At 47.3% G+C, this 22,483-nt stretch overlaps 2 protein-coding genes across 5 annotated transcripts in view; one reads left to right on the top strand and one right to left on the bottom strand.

Moving 5' to 3' along the window:
• Positions 1 to 5,857, bottom strand: part of NEK6 (NIMA related kinase 6) — a 76,442-nt gene extending 70,585 nt beyond the window's left edge. The window contains exon 1 of one of the 4 annotated variants that reach the window (XM_081967677.1): positions 5,550 to 5,857. The gene's annotated coding sequence lies outside the window, so the exon portion shown is untranslated. The remainder of the gene's footprint in view (positions 1 to 5,549) is intronic. The other 3 variants (XM_081967678.1, XM_081967679.1, XM_081967676.1) reach the window with 3 other exon arrangements.
• The window catches only part of NR5A1 (nuclear receptor subfamily 5 group A member 1), a 355,896-nt gene that overhangs the window by 226,996 nt on the left and 106,417 nt on the right, over positions 1 to 22,483 (top strand). The window lies entirely within an intron of this gene.

The following is a 22,483-nucleotide window of genomic DNA, read 5'->3' as shown; positions in this document are numbered from 1 at the left end:
TCACTCTGGGAGGTGTAGGAAATCAAATCTCTCACCCCACGCAACTCTGCCGACACCACAAAAGGTGCTTTTCCCATCTCAAAGAGGTTTCAACAGAGGCCTAACTAAACCCAGACGGGGCTTGCTAAAGTAAGACTAACAAACAGGGCAGACTTTGGAGCTGAAGATCCGGGGGGCTTCCTTAGTACTTCCTCACACCTCTGTGAAGTGCAAAGGAGAGAAGGTTCGTAGCTCAGGGTTGAAATGAGGGGGGGTCCTTGGTGGTCTCCGAGTCTAGATGTTTGCTTACCCGACTAAGTAACGTAGTGCTGGAAGGGAGTGAGGGAGGAGGAGGAGAAAGGAGGAGGAGGAAGACTGTAGGATCCTTGATGGTCTTTTAGCTTGCAGACATTTCATGACCCAACTAAGCAACATCATCAGTGCTAGAAGGGAGGGAGGGAGGAGGAAGAAGACTGTGGGTTTCTTGATGCTCTCTGACCTTGGCTGTTTTCTTAAGGATGTTTCATTACCAACCTAGGTAATGTCATCAGTGCTATTGAATGGCTCTTGCTCCCTGTTTATATACAGTAGCACTGACCTTGTTTGTTTTCTTGTAAACGTTTCATTACCCAACTAGGTAACGTCATCAGTGCTAGAAGGGAGTGAGGGAGGTGGAGGACTGCATTTCCTGATGCTCTCTTGGTTGTCTTCTTGCAGGCGTTTCATTACCCAACTAGGTAACGTCATCAGTGCTAGAAGGGAGTGAGGGAAAAGGAGGAGGGTCTCCTGGTGCTCTCTTGCTTATTTTCTTGCAGACGTTTCATTACCAAACTAGGTAACGTCATCAGTGCTAGTGAGTGTGGCTTGCCCTCTATTTATATCTAGTAGCTCTGAGCTTGCTTGTTTTCTTGTAGACATTTCATTACCCAACCGGGTAACGTCATCAGTACATTTCAGTCAAAGTCAGGACAGGTTGCTTCGAGCTCTTCTGGTGCCAACACACCACGCCCACCCACAACCGTATTCACGGGGGCAGCTAAGGGGAGCAACAAAGTCTGATCCCCAACGATCACAACTAAAAACACGGCAACCTCGCACAAACAGCCTCCACCTCCCTTTGCTGGGAAGTTAAGATCGAGAGCTGCAAAACACGCAGGGGAATCTCGAAAGCTTCCCTTCCTTGCTTCTTCTATTTTGAGGCCTTTCGGAAGCGGAGACAGTTAAGCACCAATTCCAAATTATTATTATTATTTTAAAAAATAATAATAGTGCACTCTTGATACAAAACCACACGACTCGGTGAGCGACATTTCAAGCACGCACGCACCTTGCAATTGCTCCCACGGACTCATGCAAGCAGCCACTGCACCGAGGTGCAATGAAGAGATGGTCCTTCTACACCAGACTTTGGCCACTTTTAAGACTTGTGGACTTCAACTCCCAGCCGGCCTGGGAATAGCAAAGGACCACCCCACGGTGCCTCTGCTGGCAAATGTGGGGGGCCCTTGCCCCATTTTGGCCAGCAGTGCGCTGCAGGAGGCCTTCCTGGCTGAAAATGAGGGGCTGTAGGGCCCCTCTGCACCAGGTTTTGGCCAGCAAAGTATTGTAAGAGGCTTCTGTCCTTTCTGCCATCCATCCCGTGTCCCTCCTGGCCGGCCCGCCGAGGACAACTAAAATGCTGATCCTGCCCTCGCCCGATCCGGGCCGAAGCGGGAGCAACCCACTTCTGGTTCCGGCAAACCAGAGGTGGCATTCAGCAGGTTCTGACTGGTTCTGGAGAACTGGTAGCGGAAATTTTGAGTAGTTTGGAAAATCGGTAAATACCGCTTCTGACTGGCCCCGCCCACATCTATTCTCTGCCTCCAGAGTCCTAGCTGATCGGGTAAGGGAGTGGGGATTTTGCAGTATCCTTCCCCTGGAGTGGAGAGGGAATGGGGATTTTGCAGTATCCTTTTCCTGGAGTGGAGAGGGAATGGGGATTTTGCAGTATTCTTCTCCTGGAGTGGGGAGGGAATTGAGATTTCACAGTATCCTTCCCCTGGAGTGGGGAGGGAAGGGGATTTTGCAGTATCCTTCTCCTGGAGTGGGGAGGGAAGGGGATTTTGCAGTATCCTTCTCCTGGAGTGGGGAGGGAATGGGGATTTCACAGTATCCTTCCCCCTGGAGTGGGGAGGGAATGGAGATTTTGCAGTATCCTTCCCCTGGAGTGGGGAGGGAATGGGGATTTTGCAGTATCCTTCCCCCTGGAGTGGGGAGGGAAGGGGATTTTGCAGTATCATTCCCCTGGAGTGGAGAGGGAATGGGGATTTTGCAGTATTCTTCTCCTGGAGTGGGGAGGGAATTGAGATTTCACAGTATCCTTCCCCTGGAGTGGGGAGGGAAGGGGATTTTGCAGTATCCTTCCCCCAGGAGTGAGGAGGGAATGGGGATTTTGCAGTATCCTTCCCCTGGAGTGGGAGGGAATGGGGATTTCGCAGTATCCTTCCCATGCCACGGCCACCAAGCCACACCCACAGAACCGGTAGTAAAAAAAATTGAAACCCACCACCGCTGCAAGCCCATTTTAACCTCCATCCCTGGGAAAGAGCAGCTAACTAGAGTACAGAGGTGACTCTTTATTCCAACGAAATGGCTTTATTGAAACTCCAGAGTGAATTGCCGAGTCCTCTTTGGAGGCCTGTTGGCTTACTTCCACCTATCATTTCTGGTTTTACGGGATGGTCCTACTGGCACGATCCACACGGGGAGGTTGGAAACTGGTTGGCCTGAAAATTCCAGAAGGGTGGCTGCCTGCAACCACATTGCTAAAAGGTCACATTAAGCTGAAGTTTATTGCTGAGAAGGTTGTGGTTTCAGCAAGTGATGGTTCTGTTAGTCAACAGAGGCCTATGTACACAGCCAAGGCCAAGATAGATAAGAGACAGAGAGAAGGAGGGAGGGAGGGATAGATTAGTTAGGCAGAAGACAGATAGATAGATACAAGAAATTAGAGAGACAGACAGACAGAGATTAGATGGACAGAAGACAGATAAAGAGATTAGATAGATCGATAGATTAATAGATCGATAGATAGACAGATAGATAGAGATAGATGATAGATAGATAGATAGATAGATAGATAGATAGATAGATATAATAGATAGGCAGATTGAGATTAGATAGGTAGATAATAGGTAGATTAGGTAAGCAGAAAACAGATACAAGAGATATAACAGAGATAGATAGATAGATAGACAGACAGATAAAGAGATTAGAGATAGATAGATAGATAGATAGAGATTAGAGATGATAGATAGATGATAGATAGATAGATAGATAGATAGATAGATAAGAGATGATTAGACAGACAGAAGACAGATGCAAGAGATTAGATATAGATAGATACAGTCAGATTAAAGAGACAGATAAGAGATCATGATAGATAGATAGATAGATAGATAGATAGATAGATAGATAGATAGATAGATAGATAGATGATAGATAGATAGAATGTAATAGATAGACAGATAAAGATATTAGATAGATAGATAACAGGTAGATTAGGTAGGCAGAAGACAGATACAAGAGATTAGAGATAGATAAATAGATAGATAGATAGATAGATAGATGATAGATAGATGATAGATAGATAGATAGATAGATAGATAGATAGATAGATAATAGATTAGACAGAAGACAGACAGATAAGATAGAGACAAAGACAGAGATAGAGATACAGATAATAGACTAAAGAGATTAGGTAGAGATGATAGATAGATAGATAGATAGATAGATAGATAGATAGATAGATAGATAGATAGATAGATGATAGATAGATAGATAGATAGATAGATAGAAGATAATATGAAGATGACAGACAGGTACAAGAGATTAGAGATAGTTAGGCAGGCAGGCAGGCAGGCAGGCAGGCAGGCAGACAGACAGACGTGGAGATAAGAGATCCAACAGGCAGACAATGTTTATAGCAATTTAACCAGAGGGTTCTCTTCCTGCACTTGGCCAATCCAGAAAAAAAAAAACAGGCGTGTAAACAGATCTCTCTTGCGGTGTCACATGTGCATCCATCAAGACCCAGGAAAGGTATCCTACCCCAACCTTGGGCGAGAGGAATGAAGAGAAACTTGTCCAAGCAAGACGAGGGGGAAACCCTGCAGGTGAGGCCCAGGGGCCTCACAGAGACACGCAGCTCCTGCGGCCTAAAAATTGGAAATCTCTATTAAACCAAAGAAAACAGGGGGGGCCCTCCCTCCCCTGGGGCGGGGAGGGGCATTCCAGGCGCAGGTTTAAGGGCCACCTGGGCACCAGCCCACTCCGCTGAGTCTCCCTTCCCGCTTGCCGATTCTTTAGTTAGTTAGTTTACTTTACGGTCACTGCACGTCGTACAACGAAATTTAAATGCCGTCTTTTATAACTATAAAAATAAAAACACGCATCCTTCACATGCCATACCATTGAAATTGAAAACCCCTGATATTGCATTCATGTTGCACTATATCGTAGAATTCAATATAGTTACTTGCCCCGGGATAGAAGCTGTTTTTTTAAGCCAATTTGCCCGTGTTTTTATTGTCCGGTACCGGCTGCCAAATGGTAATAGTTCAAAAAAAAAGAGAGAGAGAGCCCAGGATGAGATGGATCTTTAAGGATGTTTGAACTTTCTTTCTTCTGGGGGAGAAGAGGCGAAACTGGCCTCCAGAGAGGAGGTGGGGGGTGTGCCAGTGTTGACTGGCCCCATCGCCAAAATGTCTGCAGGGAGGGGGCTGTGCCAAAGCAAGCCCCCCCCCAAAAAAAACCAAAGACACCAAATCACCGTCTCTAAACGCTTGGCTAATCTTCTTAGCCAAGGACTTCCCACCCCCAAGAGAAAAACTGATGAAATATTTTGATTGTGGGTGGGTGGGCTCTTTTTCCTCGGCCGGGACCTGGCTGAGGTTATGAACCTCGTCCTGGAAGAGAGTCCAAGCAGGACCAACGGCAGCCTTGTCCATCCTCCCCCTCCGTGTCCCTTCCCCCACGCAAACCCAATATCACACCCCACCCCCTTCCTCGGGAAACCCCCTCCCCAAGCGATTTAGGAGGTGGCGGGGAGGAGGAAGCCCCTTCCCCCGGCAAACCTCCAACCGACCCCCAAAGCAAGCAAGTCCGACGTGGAAAACCCCTCCAAGGCTGGAGAGCCACGCGCGTTGCGTGGAGTGGAGAAAAACAAGAAGGAGAGGCATGGGGTTTCTTTTTGGGGGGGGGGGTCGTGGAAGACCCGAGGGCCACGCTGCTTCCAGGGAGGGGGGGCAAAGGCCGTCCTGGACGAGCCACCCACGGCGAGGGCCGCGCGGAGACCCGCTGTAACGTTCACTCGGGGAACTCCGCACGCGGGGGTCGCGCCAACGGGGGTCTCTGGGGTTGCGGGGGAGGGGAGAGGTTGGAAGAAGGGAAGGTGGGGCGACCCCCACCCCCACCCCAGGGATGGGGGTGGGGTGGGGGCGTGGCTAGGTCGCCTCTGGGTGCCCCAGCCTCCCCCCCCCCACGGGCCTCGAGCGTCCCTGCCCCGCCCCCACCCGCCCGGGCTTGCTTACCTGCCAAGCGGGCGCCCTCGGGCCCTCTTCGGCGGTGGCGCCTCTGCCCGCGCTGCGGCTCCGTTTGCGGCTCCTGCTGCTCCGGTCGGGGATCTCCAGCCGTCCGACGCGAGGTAGCCCCACTCCCGCGCGCGTCCCCGCGCTGGCTGGCTGCTCCCTCCGTCTTGACGGCCGCGCGCCGCGCTCCCGCCCCCGCACCGGGGAGGGGAGGGGGGGCGGCTCACAAGCCACGCCACGCGCGCTCCCGAGGCCTCTCCGGGGGCCCCCAGCTGCCACGCAGGCCGCTCTCTCTCGCTCCTCGGGAACGAGCGCGCACGCACCAGGAAAGCGGGGGGGAGGAGAAAGAGGGGGGGAGGAGCCTTGCGCGCGCGCTCCCGCGCCTTCAGCCACGGCGGTTGGCTGGGGAGGGGGGGCTCCCCTTGCGCGCCTCCCCTTGCGCGCGGGCTCCGGAGTCGCGGCTCTTCCACGGTCTCCAAAGCCGCGGGAGTTAGGCTGGGGGGGGGAGTCGGGGTTGCGCCCCTCCTCGCCCGATGGAGGTCCCCCTTCTGGCCCGGGAGTGGAGAGGGTGGGAAGCCCAGGGCCCCCCCGGGATCTGGTGGTTGGGGTGTCTCCAAGGTAGCCCCCCCCCCCCGGTCTTCTAGGGGACGCAAAGACGGAATCGGCGCGCACGAGAAAGTTTCGGCCAAACAAACAAAAAATTAAAAATAAAAGCAACAAAGAGTATCTTTGGAGCGTTGTTGTTTCCGTTTGTGGTGGTTGTTCTTTCCGCAACAAATGTTGCCGTTTGGACTTCCGGAAAGAGTTCGGAAAGATGAATGAAAGATTGACACGTTTTGTTGTTGTTGTTGTTGTTGTTGTTAGATTGTTGGAGGGATTCGTTGGGGTGCTTTGGGTTTTTCCCAGGAACAGAAGACGCAAATCCCAGAAAAAGTTTGGTGAAGTGAATAGAATGTAGAATAGAGTAGAATAGAATGTAGAATGTAGAGTAGAATAGAATAGAATAAAAAATAGAATAGAATAGAGAACGTAGAATAGAATAGAATAGAACAGAATAGAGAATATAGAATAGAATAGAGAATGTAGAGTAGAATAGAATAGAATAAAAATAGAATAGAATAGAGAATGTGGAGTAGAATAGAATAGGATAATGTAGAATAGAATAGAATAGAGAATGTAGAATAGAATAGAGAATGTAGAGTAGAATAGAATAGGAGATTGTAGAATACAGTAAAATAGAATAGGATAGAGAATGTAGAGTAGAATAGAATAGGAGAATGTAGAATACAGTAGAATAGAATAGAATAGGAGAATATAGAATAGAATAGGAGAATGTAGAATAGAGAATAGAATAGAATAGAGACTGTAGAGTAGAGATATAGAATAGAGAATGTAGAATAGAATAGAGAATGTAGAATAGAATAGAATAAAAGAGAATGTAGAATAGAATAGAGAATGTAGAGTAGAATAGAATAGAGAATGTAGAATAGAATGGAGAATGCAGAGTAGAAAAGAATAGAATAGAGAATGTAGATTAGAATTGAATAGAATAGAGAATGTAGAATAGAATAGAGAATGTAGAGTAGAATAGAATAGAATAAAGAATGTAGAATAGAATAGAATAAGGAATAGAATAGAATAGGAGTATGTAGAATAGAATAGAATAAGGGATAGAATAGGATAGAGAAAATGTAGAATAGAATAGCGAATGTAGAGTAGAATAGAATAGAGAATGTAGAGTAGAATAAAATAGAATAGAATAGAGAATGTAGAGTAGATTAGAATAGAATAGAATGGAATAGAGAATGTAAAAGAGAAGAGAAGAGGGGGTCAATCTATTCCCCAAAGCACCCGAAGGCCAGACAAGGAATAATAGATGGAAACTGATCAAGGAGAGGTTCAACCTGGAAATAAGGAGGAATTTTCTGACAGGGAGAACAATCAACCCAAAGTTTCCTTCGGAGGTTGTGGGAGCTTCATCACTGGAGACTTTTAAGAAGAGACTGGACTGCCCTCTGTCAGAAATGATGTAGGGTCCCCTACTTGGGCAGGGGGGGTTGGACTAGATGACCTAGAAGGTCCCTTCCAACTCTGTTAAGGTCATACATGGCACCTCATATTTTATGTTATTTTATTTTTCGGGGTGATCATGCCAACTTCTTTCTCCCTTGGTATTTAACGAGGCAGCCTTCTCCCCACCCCCAGGACTCCGAATCATTTTTGCACATCTATTAGTGATCTGTCAGATCTGGGTGGAATCCTAACCAGGCAAAATTAATCCTGTTTGGTTTCCGTGCCCCAAGATGGGAAGAAAGCTGAGCTCCGACAACCGCAGCCTTCAAAAATCAGTCTTCATCGGGGCGAGAGGCCTATAATTTTTGCATTCCCCTTGATCTCCTGCTAATTGTACAGTGACGGAGCGAGGAAATGCACACAAATTAATGCTCCTGCAATTACTGCATTAAGCAGACGGGCTAAGTCATAATATCCTTTGTTTGGGTTTGACTCCGCTGACAGCCGCTGAGATTTTCCTAAGCCACAGTTTAGGGTTGATTGTGCCGCGTGAGCTGTGCGAAGGGTAGGGAGCCCTCAACTCTGGCTAAGCGGACCCTGGTTTTGTCATTGTGTGTGTGAAAGGCACAGTGTCACGTTAACATGGATATTTGTTTTTGTTTTTGTTTTCCAAGTTTTAGTATTTTATTCGTAAGTATTTTCAATGCAGTGCATTGTCAGGGTATATCATTTACAGAATCAAGGTAAATATGTATATGCATATGTACCCTTTTCCCCTGAAAATAAGACCTCCCCAGATAATAAGCCCAATCGAGCTTTTGAGCGCATGCGCTAAAATAAGCCCTCCCCTGAAAATAAGCCCTTCACAAAAATATTGCAAACACAGCAGTAGCTGTGAGGTGACCATGCTCGCCACCTCCTGCACGTCAAAAATAATAAGACCTCCCCGAAAATAAGGCCAAGTGCTTATTTTGGGGGTCAAAAGAAAATAAGACCCTGTCTTATTTTGGGGAAAACACTGTGTGTGTGTGTGTGTGTGTGTGTGTGTGTGTGTGTGTGTGTGTGTTGAATTTTTTGCTCATAAATAAATGAAGGGAGATTAGTATAGATCTATTTCAAGCTATTTTGCTCTCATCAGCTAGCCATACCCATATTGGGATTTGAACTTGGTGTATTTTACATGTTAGGCAGTTGTAATAACCTCTAAGCCACAAGCTCTCCTCCCTTATCAGCTGAGCCAGGGGAATGATTAGATGTTTTGTCAAGGTACCGGGTATACTCGTGTGTGTGTTTGTGTTGAATTTTTTGCTCATAAATAAATGAAGGGAGATTAGTATAGATCTATTTCAAGCTATTTAGCTTTCATCAGCTAGCCATACCATTGCTGGGATTTGAACTTGGTGTATTTTACATGTTAGGCAGTTGTAATAACCTCTAAGCCACAAGCTCTCCTCCCTTATCAGCTGAGCCAGGGGAATGATTAGATGTTTTGTCAAGGTACCAGGTATACTTGTGTGTGTGTTTGTGTTGAATTTTTTGCTCATAAATAAATGAAGGGAGACTAGTATAGATCTATTTCAAGCTATTTAGCTTTCATCAGCTAGCCATACCATTGTTGGGATTTGAACTTGGTGTATTTTACATGTTAGGCAGTTGTAATAACCTTTAAGCCATAAGCTCTCCTGCCTTATCAGCTGAGCCAGGGGAATGATTAGATGTTTTGTCAAGGCACCTGGTATACTCGTGTGTGTGTGTGTGTGTGTGTGTTGATTTTTTTGCTCATAAATAAATGAAGGGAGATTAGTATAGATCTATTTCAAGCTATTTAGCTTTCATCAGCTAGCCATACCCTTGCTGGGATTTGAACTTAGTGTATTTTACATGTTAGGCAGTTGTAATAACCTCTAAGCCACAAGCTCTCCTCCCTTATCAGCTGAGCCAGGGTAATGATTAGATGTTTTGTCAAGGCACTTGGTATGCCTGTGTGTGTGTGTGTGTGTCTGTGGACTCACCCACCCACATATTTCTTCAAGTAGCTTTCTCTCCAAGAGCAACTCTCCACTCCGTAGAGCAAGATAGAAAAGAACAATTAATAAGACCGAGAAAATACTGATGTGGTGAAACTTTAGAGTTAGCCCATGCTAAAAACAATACAAAACCAACAACAGAGAAATTTGGAAAAAAGAACACGCAGCACAATTGTATCAAGGAGACATTTTGTGCGGTCGCTCTTGAAACAGACAGAAGGTTGAGTGCTAATAATTTCTCAGCAGCCACATTAGTAATCACTAAAGTTTGCTAGGGGAGAGATAATATTCATTCTGAAATTCATCTGTGCTTCATAAGAAGGATCCAAGTGTGGCAATGCGATGATACCCTTTTTCGATTGCTAAGAAAGGGCTTTGGACCAGTGGTGGGATTCAATTTTTTTGCTATCGGCCCTGTGGGTGTGGCTTGCTGGGCGTGGCATGTCTTGGTGGGCGGAGCACCGTACCGGAACAGTATCCAGTGCTCTGGGCTGGCTCTGGTACTCCCGTATCGGGGCGTACCACCTGCAACCCACCACTGTCTCGTTTTCTATCTCGCCTCTCATTTTCTCTCTCTCCTCTCTCTCTCCCTCATTCTCTCTCATTCTTGTTCTCTCGTTTTCTCTCATTCTCATTCTCTCTTCTGCCTCTCATTTTCTCTTTTCTCTCTCATTCTCTCCTGTTCTCTCTCTCTCTCTCATTCTCTCTCATTCTTGTTCTCTCGTTTTCTCTCATTCTCGTTCTCATTCTAATAATAATAATTTAATAATAATTTATTAAATTTCTAGACCGCCCCCTCTCCCCGGAGGGACTATCTCTTCCGCCTCTCATTTTCTCTCTCTTCTCTCACATTCTCTCCTGTTCTCTCTCTCTCTCTCTCATTCTCTCTCATTCTTGTTTTCTCTCATTCTCGTTCTCATTCTCTCTTTCGCCTCTCGTTTTCTCTCTCTTCTCTCACATTCTCTCCTGTTCTCTCTCTCTCTCTCTTGCATTAAGATTTAGAGATGCTAATCTACAGGGAGGAATGGATACTGAGGGCTCAAAGGCCTGGAGGAAGCCTCCTCATTCTCTTTTTCTTGCTCCTCTCTCGTTCTCTCTCTCTCCTCTCTCATTGTTTCTCTCCTTTCTCTCTCATTCACTCTCTCTCACTCCTCTCTCATTTTCTCCCGCCTTTCTCTCTCTCTCCCTCTAATTGTCTCTTCTTTCTTCTTCTTCTTCTTCTTCTTCTTCTTCTTCTTCTTCTTCTTCTTCTTCTTCTTCTTCTTCTTCTTCTTCTTTCTCTCTCTCTCTCTCTCTCTCTCTCTCTCTCTCTCTCTCTCTCCTTAAGATTTCGAGATCTGAATCTACAGGGAGGAAGGGAGACACTTCCGCCCTGCAGTGAGATTACGACAGCACCCTAAACAGATCACAAAATCTGGAGAGCTCTGATGGCTGCCTGGCAGTCTGACCAGAACATGTATAATTCACACAAAGCCAACAGAAAATTGGTCTCCCGCATATTTGATCTGGAGTGCATCAGGGAAAAGTAGATAAGAAGAGGCTACACGTTGTCCTCAACTTATGGCCACAATGGGGACCAGAAATTCTGTGATTAAACAAGGTGGTTCTTTAAGCAAGCCAGATTTGATTTTGTTAAGTTGTTAAGTGAACCAATCACGTCTAACTTTCAATTATTTCAGAATTTCTGAATCTGCTTCACAGCCAGCCTGCCTTTCCTTCCTCCCTCCCTCCCTCTCCTTGCTTCCTTCTTTCTTCTCATTCCTTTCATTCTTCCTTCCTTCCTTTCCTTCCTTCCCCTCATTCTCATCTCCTTCCTTCCTTTCTCTCCCTCCCTCTTCCCCTCCCTTCCTCCCACCCTCCCTCTCCTCTCTTCTTTCCTCTTGTTCTTCCTTCTTTCCTTCCTCCCTCTCAATCTCATCTCCTTCTTTTCTCTCATTCTCATCTTCTTCCGTCCTCTCCCTCCCTCCCTCCTTCCTTGCTTCCTTCTTCACATTCTCATCTCCTTCCTTCCTCTCCCTTCCTCCTTCCTTGCCTTCTTCCTCCCATTCTCATCTCCTTCCTTTCTCTCCATCCCTCCATCGCTCCCTCTCCTTGCTTCCTTCTTTCCTCTCATTCCTCCCATTCTTCCTTTCCTTCCTCTTCTCATCTCCCTCCCTCCTTCCTTGCTTTCCCTCCTCTCATTCTCATCTCCTTCCTTTCTCTCCCTCCTCCCTCCATCCCTCCCTCTCCTTGCTTCCTTCTTTCCTCTCATTCCTCTCATTCTTCATTCCCTTCCTTCCTCTCATTCTCATCTCCTTCCTCTCCCTCCCTCCCTCCTTCCTTGTTTTCTTCCTCACATTCTCATCTTTCCTTTCTCTCCCTCCCTCCCTCCCTCCCTCCCTCCCTCCCTCCCTCCCTCCCTCCCTCTCCTTTCTACCTTCTTTCCTCTCATTCTTCCTTCCTTCCTTTCATTCTCAACTCCTTCCTTCCTTCTTTCCTTCCTTCCTCCCTCCCTTCCTTCCTTCTATTTTCCCCACCTCCTCCTTTGTTTAGTTTGCTGGAAGTTTCACACTTCCATTCCCCGTAAAATGTGGAATTCATTACAATAACTTTTTGTTTTGAAGGGGGAGGAAGCGCGAGAGAGGCCTGGGGCTTGGCAGCTGTGCGTCCTTTTGTTTCACGTTGCATTTTTCCCCCTCCTTCTCCTTCTCCTCCTTAAAACGAAGCCAAATTCACCAGTTGTGATGAACAATGCAGACATCCCTCCCCTGATTTCCTCCTGGCACACATGCCCACATCCCGCCAACTTGAGTGTATTTGTGTGTGTGTGTGTGTTTTCAAGCTAATTTGTCTGGAATGCTCCAATTGCCGGCTGTTCCCTGCCTCCATGCTGGTGGCGAATGGTTTGGAGGGAATTGGCTCAGCTTCCCGACTTCACAGCCAGATGTTCCCCATCCAGCAGCTACGATACCTTCCCCCCCCCCTTTACTCATTCCAAGTCCAACATATTTCTTTTTTTTTTTTTGCGGGATTGCAAACTCCGCTACGGAATTCAGAAGTCTCTTTTAACAGGCTTGGCCAGGGCGGTGCATTTTTTTTTTCCCCCAAAAGGGAAACAAAGCAAAAAAGCCAAACACACGAAAAGTTGGTTTTTTTGGGGAGGAGTGTGTGTGTATCTTTCGTTTTGCATTTCCACCACAGAGGATAACGATCTTTCTGCCGGAGGAAGACTTTGCAGAAAAGAAAAAACCCTAAAGTTGCAACGTTGACTCTTTCCCGCAGATTTGGATCAAAGCAAGAGCTTAACTCTTCCTCGTGCTTTAAGGCTGCAAAAATAGAATATATATTTTTTGGGTTTAAAGTTTTTTTTTTTTTTTTCATAACAAATAACCACATGTATACTGTTACATAACCAACATTATTTTATATTATTAGATATGTACATCAATTTGTCTTACCATAAACTCCCCAAAACAATTATTGGCTCTTCTGCTCTCTGTATTTGTAGCTTATCCATCACTTTCTTCTCCCTCTCTCCTCCTCCTCCCTCCCTCCTTTCTTCCCTCTGTCATCCTTCTCTTCTCTACTTCCCCTTCCTCTCTCCTTCTTCTCTCTCCTCTTTCCACTCCTCCTTTCTCTCCTCCTCTTCCCGCCTGCCCTCTCTCCTATTCCTCTCTTCTTCCCTTACCTCTCGCCTCTCTTCCACAGAGAAGAGCAACCAGGATGATGAGGGGACTGGAGGCTAAAGCATATGATGAACGGTTGAAGGAACTGGGCCTGGCTAGTCTAGTGAAGAGAAGGACCAGGGGAGACAGGAGAGCAGCCTTCCAATATTTGAGGGGCTGCCACAGAGAGGAGGAGGTCAATTTATTCTCCAAAGCACCAGAAAGCTGGACAAGAGAGAATGGATGGAAACTAACCAAAGAGAAGGCAACCTGGGATTAAGGAGAAGCTTCCTAACAGGGAGGACAATCAACAGTGGAACAGAAGTTGCCTCCAGAAGTTGTGGGCGCTTCATCACTGGAGGTTTTTAAGAAAAGAATGGAAAACCACCTGTCTGAAATGGGATAGGGTCTCCTGCTTGAGCAGGGGGCTGGACTAGAAGACCTCCAAGGTCCCTCCCAGCTCTATTCTGGTTGCTTGATTGAACCAGTAGAATGGCTTGCCTTCAGAAGTTGGGGATGCTTCATCACGGGAGGATTTTAAGAAGAGACTGAACAGTGACTTGTCTGAAATGGGATAGGGTCTCCTGCTTGAGCAGGGGGCTGCACTAGAAGACCTCCAAGGTCCCTCCCAGCTCTATTTTGGTTGCTTGATTGAACCAGTAGAATGGCTTGCCTTCAGAAGTTGGGGATGCTTCATCACGGGAGGATTTTAAGAAGAGACTGAACAGTGACTTGTCTGAAATGGGATAGGGTCTCCTGCTTGAGCAGGGGGCTGGACTAGAAGACCTCCAAGGTCCCTCCCAGCTCTATTCTGGTTGCTTGATTGAACCAGTAGAATGGCTTGCCTTCAGAAGTTGGGGATGCTTCATCACGGGAGGATTTTAAGAAGAGACTGAACAGTGACTTGTCTGAAATGGGATAGGGTCTCCTGCTTGAGCAGGGGGCTGGACTAGAAGACCTCCAAGGTCCCTTCCAGCTGTATTCTGGTTGCTTGATTGAACCAGTAGAATGGCTTGCCTTCAGAAGTTGGGGATGCTTCATCACGGGAAGATTTTAAGAAGAGACTGAACAGTGACTTGTCTGAAATGGGATAGGGTCTCCTGCTTGAGCAGGGGGCTGGACTAGAAGACCTCCAAGGTCCCTCCCAGCTCTATTCTGGTTGCTTGATTGAACCAGTAGAATGGCTTGCCTTCAGAAGTTGGGGATGCTTCATCACGGGAGGATTTTAAGAAGAGACTGAACAGTGACTTGTCTGAAATGGGATAGGGTCTCCTGCTTGAGCAGGGGGCTGGACTAGAAGACCTCCAAGGTCCCTTCCAGCTGTATTCTGGTTGCTTGATTGAACCAGTAGAATGGCTTCCCTTCAGAAGTTGGGGATGCTTCATCACGGGAGGATTTTAAGAAGAGACTGAACAGTGACTTGTCTGAAATGGGATAGGGTCTCCTGCTTGAGCAGGGGGCTGGACTAGAAGACCTCCAAGGTCCCTTCCAGCTGTATTCTGGTTGCTTGATTGAACCAGTAGAATGGCTTGCCTTCAGAAGTTGGGGATGCTTCATCACGGGAAGATTTTAAGAAGAGACTGAACAGTGACTTGTCTGAAATGGGATAGGGTCTCCTGCTTGAGCAGCGGGGGCTGGACTAGAAGACCTCCAAGGCCCCTTCCAACTCTATGCTGATTGATTGTACAGTGCTAAAAAGGCACAAGCAGCCATTTACAAAAGCTTCGGCTTTTGAATCAAAATTCACCGGTTTTGGAAAAGGGGACATGGGACTCCTCCTGATGCTTGCAAACCAGTTTTTGAGACCCATGGGGTTCAACTCCCAGGATTCCCAGAGAGTCAGCATTGGTGTAAGAAAGGGCGAGTGTGTGTGTGTGTGTGGGGGAGAGTGCAACAGAGCCCCCAAACCATCACCGACAAGAGGACTGGTGACTAAAACATATGAAGAACAGTTGCAGGAACTAGGTATGTTTAGCTTAAGAGAAAGAAGGACTAGGGGAGACATGATAGCAGTCTTCCAATATCTCAGGGGCTACCACAAAGGAGAAAGAGTCAAGCTATTCTCCAAGGCACCTGAAGGCAGGACAAGAAGCAATGGGTGGAAACTAATCAAGGAGAGAAGCAACTTAGAACTAAGGAGAAACTTCCTGACAGTTAGAATAATTAATCAGTGGAACAGAAATTGCCTCCAGAAGTTGTGAATGCCCCAACACTGGAAGTCTTTAAGAAGATGTTGGATAGCCATTTGTCTGGAACGGTATAGGGTTTCCTGCCTAGGCAGGGGGTTAGAATAGGAGACCTCCAAGGTCCCCTCCAACTCTCCTATTGTATTGTATTGTATTGTATTGTATTGTATTGTATTGTAAGAGTTTGCGAGTGTGATAAAGGCCGCTTCCTTAGGCTGGCAGGGCAGGGGTGAAAAGTTGAAAGCAGGGAATACAGCTTCCTGCCCTTCACGAGCAGTTTGCCCCTGTGTGAAATGACACCCACAACGCTGCAGTGTGAGTTCCGGCTGAAAGGGCGCTCGAGTCAGTGCTGAGTCAGATCATTCCGAATTGCGGTTGCCCCTTCCCCAACCCGGTGCCCCCCCCCTTCTTCTTGGTTTTGGGGCAGGAGTGCTCAGGTGCCACTGGAGGACCAGTTGCGATACAGCGAATCTTGGACACAACATTAAAAAAGTGGGGAAAAATTGCATTTTTGTATGAAGATGGTTTTGCGCATGTTCAGAACAGAAAATCAAGATGGTGGCCCCGAGAATAGAACCGGTTTGGTCACGTTTTCCAGCCGAATTATTACCAATTTGGTCTTTTTTAATGTTGTGTGCATACACAGACCTTTTTAAGTGCAAATGTGCACCAAATTTTTTCGGGCACCCAAATGCCGTCAGGAACCCACCTCTGCATGATAGGTAAAGGAAAAGGTTCCCTTCGCACATACGTGCTAGTTGTTCCCGACTCTAGGGGGCGGTGCTCATCTCCGTTTCAAAGCCGAAGAGCCAGCGCTGTCCCCTCCGTAGTCATGTGGCGGTGCTCATCTCCGTTTCAAAGCCGGAGGGGCCATTTTGTGTGAAGTTCCAGCTGTTTTTACATTTTGTGTGAGTCCTTGTGTAGCCGTACCCGCCCCGGTCATGTGACCGCCAAGCCACGCCCACAGAACCGGTAGGGAAAATTTTGGAATTCCACCACTGGTCGTAAGGATGCAAAACGCTCGCAAGTTCTTTGTTCCAGGGCTATTGCAAGTCCAAATGGTCCTTAAGTGAAAAATTGTATGTCGAGGACTACCTGTCCAGAGAACTGGGCTGCGGATGACACCAGAGCTGCAGTTGGCCAACTGCGATGTGCAATATTCGGGAGGAGTTTACACTCGGCGACTGATTCTTCCTCTTCAATGCAATATGCCCCATGACTCACTTTCTTGAGTCACCTGGAGTTCCGCCTGCTTGCAGAGCTCCCGGCGGGGTGTTGGTGACCGACGGTGACGCCAGACAATTGTGGTTCCTGCTCCAGGGAAGGCAGGCCGAGGACAGAAATATTTGCAAGCTTGCAAAAGGCGGGATTATAAAATTGTCCCACCCCGAAGCTCTTATCACGCAGACGATGAGCAAAACAGGGGCAGGGACAAGGAAAACAGTTGCGTCTCCTTTGCCCCCACACCCTATCGTAAGGCTAGGATGTTTTGAAATGGCCCCGCCCTGTCTTTTGCACCTTAGGGGCTAGGAACCTGGAACAACATGCCTGAAATTTGCCACTTGAGATGGAGGAGACTTCTGAAAGGAGAAGTGGGGTTTGGCTTGTGTTGTTGTTAGTTGTGAAGTCATGTCCGACCCATCGTGACCCCATTGACAACGTTCCTCCAGGCCTTCCTGTCCTCTACCATCCCCTGGAGTCCATTTAAGCTCATGCTGACTGCTTCAGTGACTCCATCCAGCCACCTCCTTCTCTGTCGTCCCCTTCTTCTTCTTTTGCCCTCCATCCTTCCCAGCATTGGGCTCTTCTCCAGGGAGTCCTTCCTTCTCATCAGGTGTCCAAAGTCTTTTGAGTTTCCTCTTCAGGATCTGGCCTTCTAAAGAGCAGTCAGGGTGGATCTCCTCTAAGACTGACCGGTGGGATGGCCTTGCAGTCCAAGGGACTCAATGCAGGAGTCTTCTCCAGCATCAGAGTTCAAAGGGACGGGTTTTCCAGTCGTCTCCACAATTGATAGGGCTTTCGGTTAAGACAGGTAGAGGGAGAAGGACGCCGCGCTGGGAGGAGACTCTATGGTGGGGGAACCGGACTTCCGGTCAGCAGAGGAAAAAGGACGTCGCGCTAGGAGGAGACTCTATGGTGGGGGAACCGGATTTCCGGTCAGCAGAGGAAAAAGGACGTCGCGCTAGGAGGAGACTCTATGGTGGGGGGAACCGGACTTCCGGTCGGCTCCAGAATTGAATGTGGGGCTTCCGGTTGGGAAGTCAATTTTTTTTTATTTTTTTAACATACATATAATATAATCCAAAGTATACCATTACATCTTAACAGACATTTTTTTGAATATTCAATAATATATCAGTTCCTCTTGCCATCAAGCCGCTTCCATTTTAATTTGCTCTTCTGCTTTCCATACACCATATTATAGTCTATTTCAACTTTTCTCCTCTCCCTCCCTCCCTCCTCCTCTCTCCCTCCTTTCTTCCCTCTTCCCCCTCTCTCTTCTCTACTTCCCCTTGCGCTCTCCCTCTCCTCTCCCCTCTTTCCACACCTCCCCACTCTCCTACTCTTTCCCTCCCTTCTACTTCCCTCTCTCCTGCCTCCTCTCTCTCTCTTTCCCTCTCTTTATAATACAATAATACAATGGTAGAGTTGGAAGGGACCTTGGAGGTCTTCTAGTCCAACCCCCTGCCTAGGCAGGAAACCCTATACCGTTTCAGACAAATGGCTATCCAACATCTTCTTAAAAGCTTCCAGTGTTGGGGCATTCACAACTTCTGGAGGCAATTTCTGTTCCACTGATTAATTGTTCTAACTGTCAGGAAGTTTCTCCTCAGTTCTAAGTTGCTTCTCTCCTTGATTAGTTTCCACCCATTGCTTCTTGTTCTGTCCTCAGGTGCCTTGGAGAATAGCTTGACTATTATCTCCCTTTCCATTCTCTATTTTACGTGGTGTATTTCCCTCTTTTAGCAAACCCCATTTAATATCAGTGGCATTAATAATTATAGTCCAAAAGGAAAACAAAACTATTTTCCATATTACTAGTTTTTCTTTTAAAGGTATACCTTTATACGAATTCCATTTGTTTCCTCCCTCCCCCCTTCAGTTAGAACCTTTGTGGCTCTTTGAGGGTTGAATTTTGCCGACCCCTGGAGTAGCCAAACCCCAAACTCCTGCAGCCGTTCTTCATATATTTTAGTCTCCAGGACTTTGATTCTCTTAGTTGCTCTTCTCTGAACTTTTCCCCAAATCTCGACAGTTTGAGATAATGAGTTTAGCTCATTTAATTCAGAAACTCCAGAAACTAGGACCTTCGTGAACTCACAAATATATATATATATATATTTTCTCTTCTTCTCGCCCAAATGGCTTGGGGTTTGTTTGTTTTTTTGTCGTTGTTATAAACGACCTCCTACAAGTCTCCAGAAATTACTCAGTGGCACGCCATCGCTGAAAAGAAGAAGAAAACCCCACGAGGATGGTGCAAGGAGGCGCAACAGGAAGGAAGGGAGGATAATAATAATAATAAGAATGATTTGTTTTTTTAAAAAAAGAATCCAGCCAGCAGCTGTCAGAAAATAAAGCAGAAGCAGAAGAGACGAGAAGGAAATTTGAACGGAAGCGCAGATGGAGAAATGGTCATCTGGAGAAGGAGAAGGAGGAGAGGTCGTGAAGAACGCTCTGCTTCGCAAGGGAGGGTGGAGGAAGGCCCAGCACCCCTTTGGGACGGTCTGTTGGCATTTCGGACGACCTGTGAGCAGGGTTTCATTTCCCCCGGATTCCTGCATGTGGCAGTGAGGCTAAATGGCAGGAAAAAGATGTTTGAATCCAGAATACTTCTCTTTGAAATGGCAGTGTGACAGCCATTCCTTCCCTCCCTTTCTTCCTTCTTTTCCTTTCATCCCTCCCTCCCCTTCCTTCCTCCCTCCCACCCTCTCTTTCACCTTCCTTCTCTCCTTCCTTTCATCCCTCCACCATTCCTTCCTCCTTCCTTCCTTCTTATCTCCTACCTTCCTCCCATTCTCCCTTTATCTTTCTTTTCCTACTGCCTTTCCTCCCTCTCTCCCCTCTCCTTCCTTCTTTCCTTCCTTCCTGCCACCCTCTCTTTTGCCTTCCTTCTCTCCCTTTCATCCCTCCCTCTCCTTCTTTCCTTCCTGCCACCCTCTCTTTCACCTTCTTTCTCTCCTTCCTTTCATCCCTCCATCATTCCTTCCTCCTTCCTTCCTTCCTTCCTCCTTCTTATCTCCTTCCTTCCTCCCACTCTCCCATTATCTTTCCTTTCCTCCTGCTTTTCCTCTCTCCCCTCTCCTTCCCCCCTTCCTTCTCTCCTTCCTTTCATCCCTCCATCATTCCTTCCTCCTTCCTTCCTCCTTCTTATCTCCTTCCTTCCTCCCACTCTCCCATTATCTTTCCTTTCCTCCTGCTTTTCCTCTCTCCCCTCTCCTTCCCCCCTTCCTTCTCTCCTTCCTTTCATCCCTCCATTATTCCTTCCTTCCTCCTTACCTCCTTCCTTCCTCCCACTCTCCCTTTATCTTTCCTTCCCTCCTGCTTTTCCTCTCTCCCCTCTCCTTCCCTCCTTCCTTCTCTCCTTCCTTCCTGCCACCCTCTCTTTCACCTTCCTTCTCTCCTTCCTTTCATCCCTCCATCATTCCTTCCTCCTTCCTTCCTTCCTTCCTCCTCCTTATCTCCTTCCTTCCTCCCACTCTCCCATTATCTTTCCTTTCCTCCTGCTTTTCCTCTCTCCCCTCTCCTTCCCTCCTTCCTTCTCTCCTTCCTTTCATCCCTCCATCATTCCTTCCTTCCTTCCTCCCTCCTTCTTATCTCCTTCCTTCCTCCCACTCTCCCTTTATCTTTCCTTTCCTCCTGCTTTTCCTCTCTCCCCTCTCCTTCCCTCCTTCCTTCTCTCCTTCCTTCCTGCCACCCTCTCTTTTGCCTTCCTTCTCTCCCTTTCATCCCTCCCTCTCCTTCCTTCCTATTCAGGACTTACGTTGAGGTTCTGAAACGTTGATGGGGTTTTTTTAGCCTTTGTACGTTCCTCAACATTGAGATAATGAATGCTCCCATTTAGGGACCTCCTGAGCATTTCATATGGGGTGGGGGTGGTAGACCTCCCTTAAGAAGAGCTAGTCTGGGTGGCAATACTTGCTCCAGTTTTATAATCTGGACCTTCAGCTGAGTTCAAACTACTGCTGTGGGACACATTTGAAGCAGGTTAATATTTTAGATCAGGGGTCCCCAACCTTTTGGACTTCAGGGATCACTAAATTCATAATTTTAAATCCCACAGACCACTAATATGATCTGCCTAATGAGCAGCTGGGTGGGCGTGGTTAGGTGGTCATGTGACTGGGTGGGCGTGGCCAACTGGGTGTCACTCACATCGAGGGTCAGACTCTACTCGTCCCTCCTCGCCTGCCCGCCCAGGCTCCTTAGGGCCCCAAGAGGAAGCCATCGCTGGAGCTAAGCAGCCCCCAGGAGAAAGAGTTTGCAAAAGAGCTCGGTTCAAGTGGGATCTGACCGAGAAGGAGGCTCAGCAGAAGCACCTCACTGAGGACTAGGAACATAGGCTTCCCAAGCAGAGGGAAGACCTGCGGGAGTGCAAGGCCAGGTACCGGCACCTGGAGGCTCAGTGGGCTGAGATGGTCAGCCAGTTCCAAGCCATTATGCCGTCCCACTGGAACGAGGCCCTCCGGCTCTTCCCCACCAGCGGCGCTTCCCTCCAGCCTTCGCCCAAAGCCCCCCACCAGGAGGCTGAAGGAGACCCCAAGTCGGAATTTCTGACCCCCTCCGACCTGCACAAAAAGACCCCAAAGGGGGAGACTCTCTGCAGCAACACAAGCGTCCATTGCACGTATCCGTCCCAGGGGCCGTAGTTTGAGGACCCCGGATTTAGTGCAATATAAAAAGTTGAAATAATTTTTCTGCGGACCACCCAAATTTTCTCACGGACCCCCAGTTGGTGACGGCTGTTTTAGGCCATGCAAGAGGATCCTTCCAACTCCAGGATAACTTTGGTTGCTTCTCACAACATCTTATCTCGTTATTCCACCTTCTTTTCCTTCTACTCCACTTTCCACCGTCTCCAGAAACCCAACTTGCCTTCCTCTTTTTGCTTCTAGCCCCCCACCCTGCCCACCCTCCGCTGTCTCTCGCCCACCCTGACCTCCCTGGTGGGCATGGCTTTTAGCTGGTCAGCCTCTGGAACTCCACGGCTGCCATTTTTAATGACTCCTGCGCCTACCCATCCCTCAAGGCTCAAGGTATGGGAGCAAAGAGGATGCTCCTAATGACTTCCGAATGCTACACGAAGTTGTCATGTTGATTTTCTAAATGTGGGAAGAAAACCTCTTCATTTTGCCAACCAAAGAGGACACCGCGCCGAGTTTCCCAGCGCCCGGCCTGCCCCCAATTCCCCCCGGTCATAAGACTTCTCTTTTTCCACCTGCCGTTGCTTCGGTGAAGATCTCCAGGGCTGTCGATAGCTAATTTATTCGTTTTGCTTCCGACGTACACAAAGAGAACAGATTTCAAGACAACTTGTCTGGACAACTTACCAGTTTAGAATAAGATTTCTGCAGACCTGCAGATACGGCTTGAAGCTGAACACCTCGAAAACCAAGCTCAAATAAATCGAAGAAGAATGATAGGGGAAAGCGAGTAGATATAGAAAAGGGAGAAAAAGAGGAAGAAAGGGAATCTAAGAGGAGGAGAATAGAAGGAGAAAAAAAGAAGCTGAGGGAAAATAACCAAGAGAGCCAGAGATGAACTGAGAGAAAATGATTAGGAAAGGAGAAAAATGGAAAAGAGAGATGTTGATAGAAGACGGAATATATGGACATTGTTAAATATATAGCTAAATAGAATATTATTCTTAAGTGTGGCTAACCAATTAAGTGAGACGCTTGTTATATTAAAATGAAATTCGATGATATATGCGACATACACAAACTAGAAATAATAACCGGAAAGTGACATGATAAAATTGATCTATTATTCAGGGAAGGGCGAAAAGCAATCATGTTTATTTGTTAAGAAAAATCAAAATATAAAGTGATAATTTGGGGGGGGGG

Source organism: Natrix helvetica, assembly GCF_964273705.1.
Source record: "Natrix helvetica genome assembly, chromosome: 15".
Classification (NCBI taxonomy): domain Eukaryota; kingdom Metazoa; phylum Chordata; class Lepidosauria; order Squamata; family Natricidae; genus Natrix; species Natrix helvetica.
The sequence above is the reverse complement of the archived record's forward strand: the minus strand, read 5'-3'. Positions and strand labels throughout refer to the sequence as shown.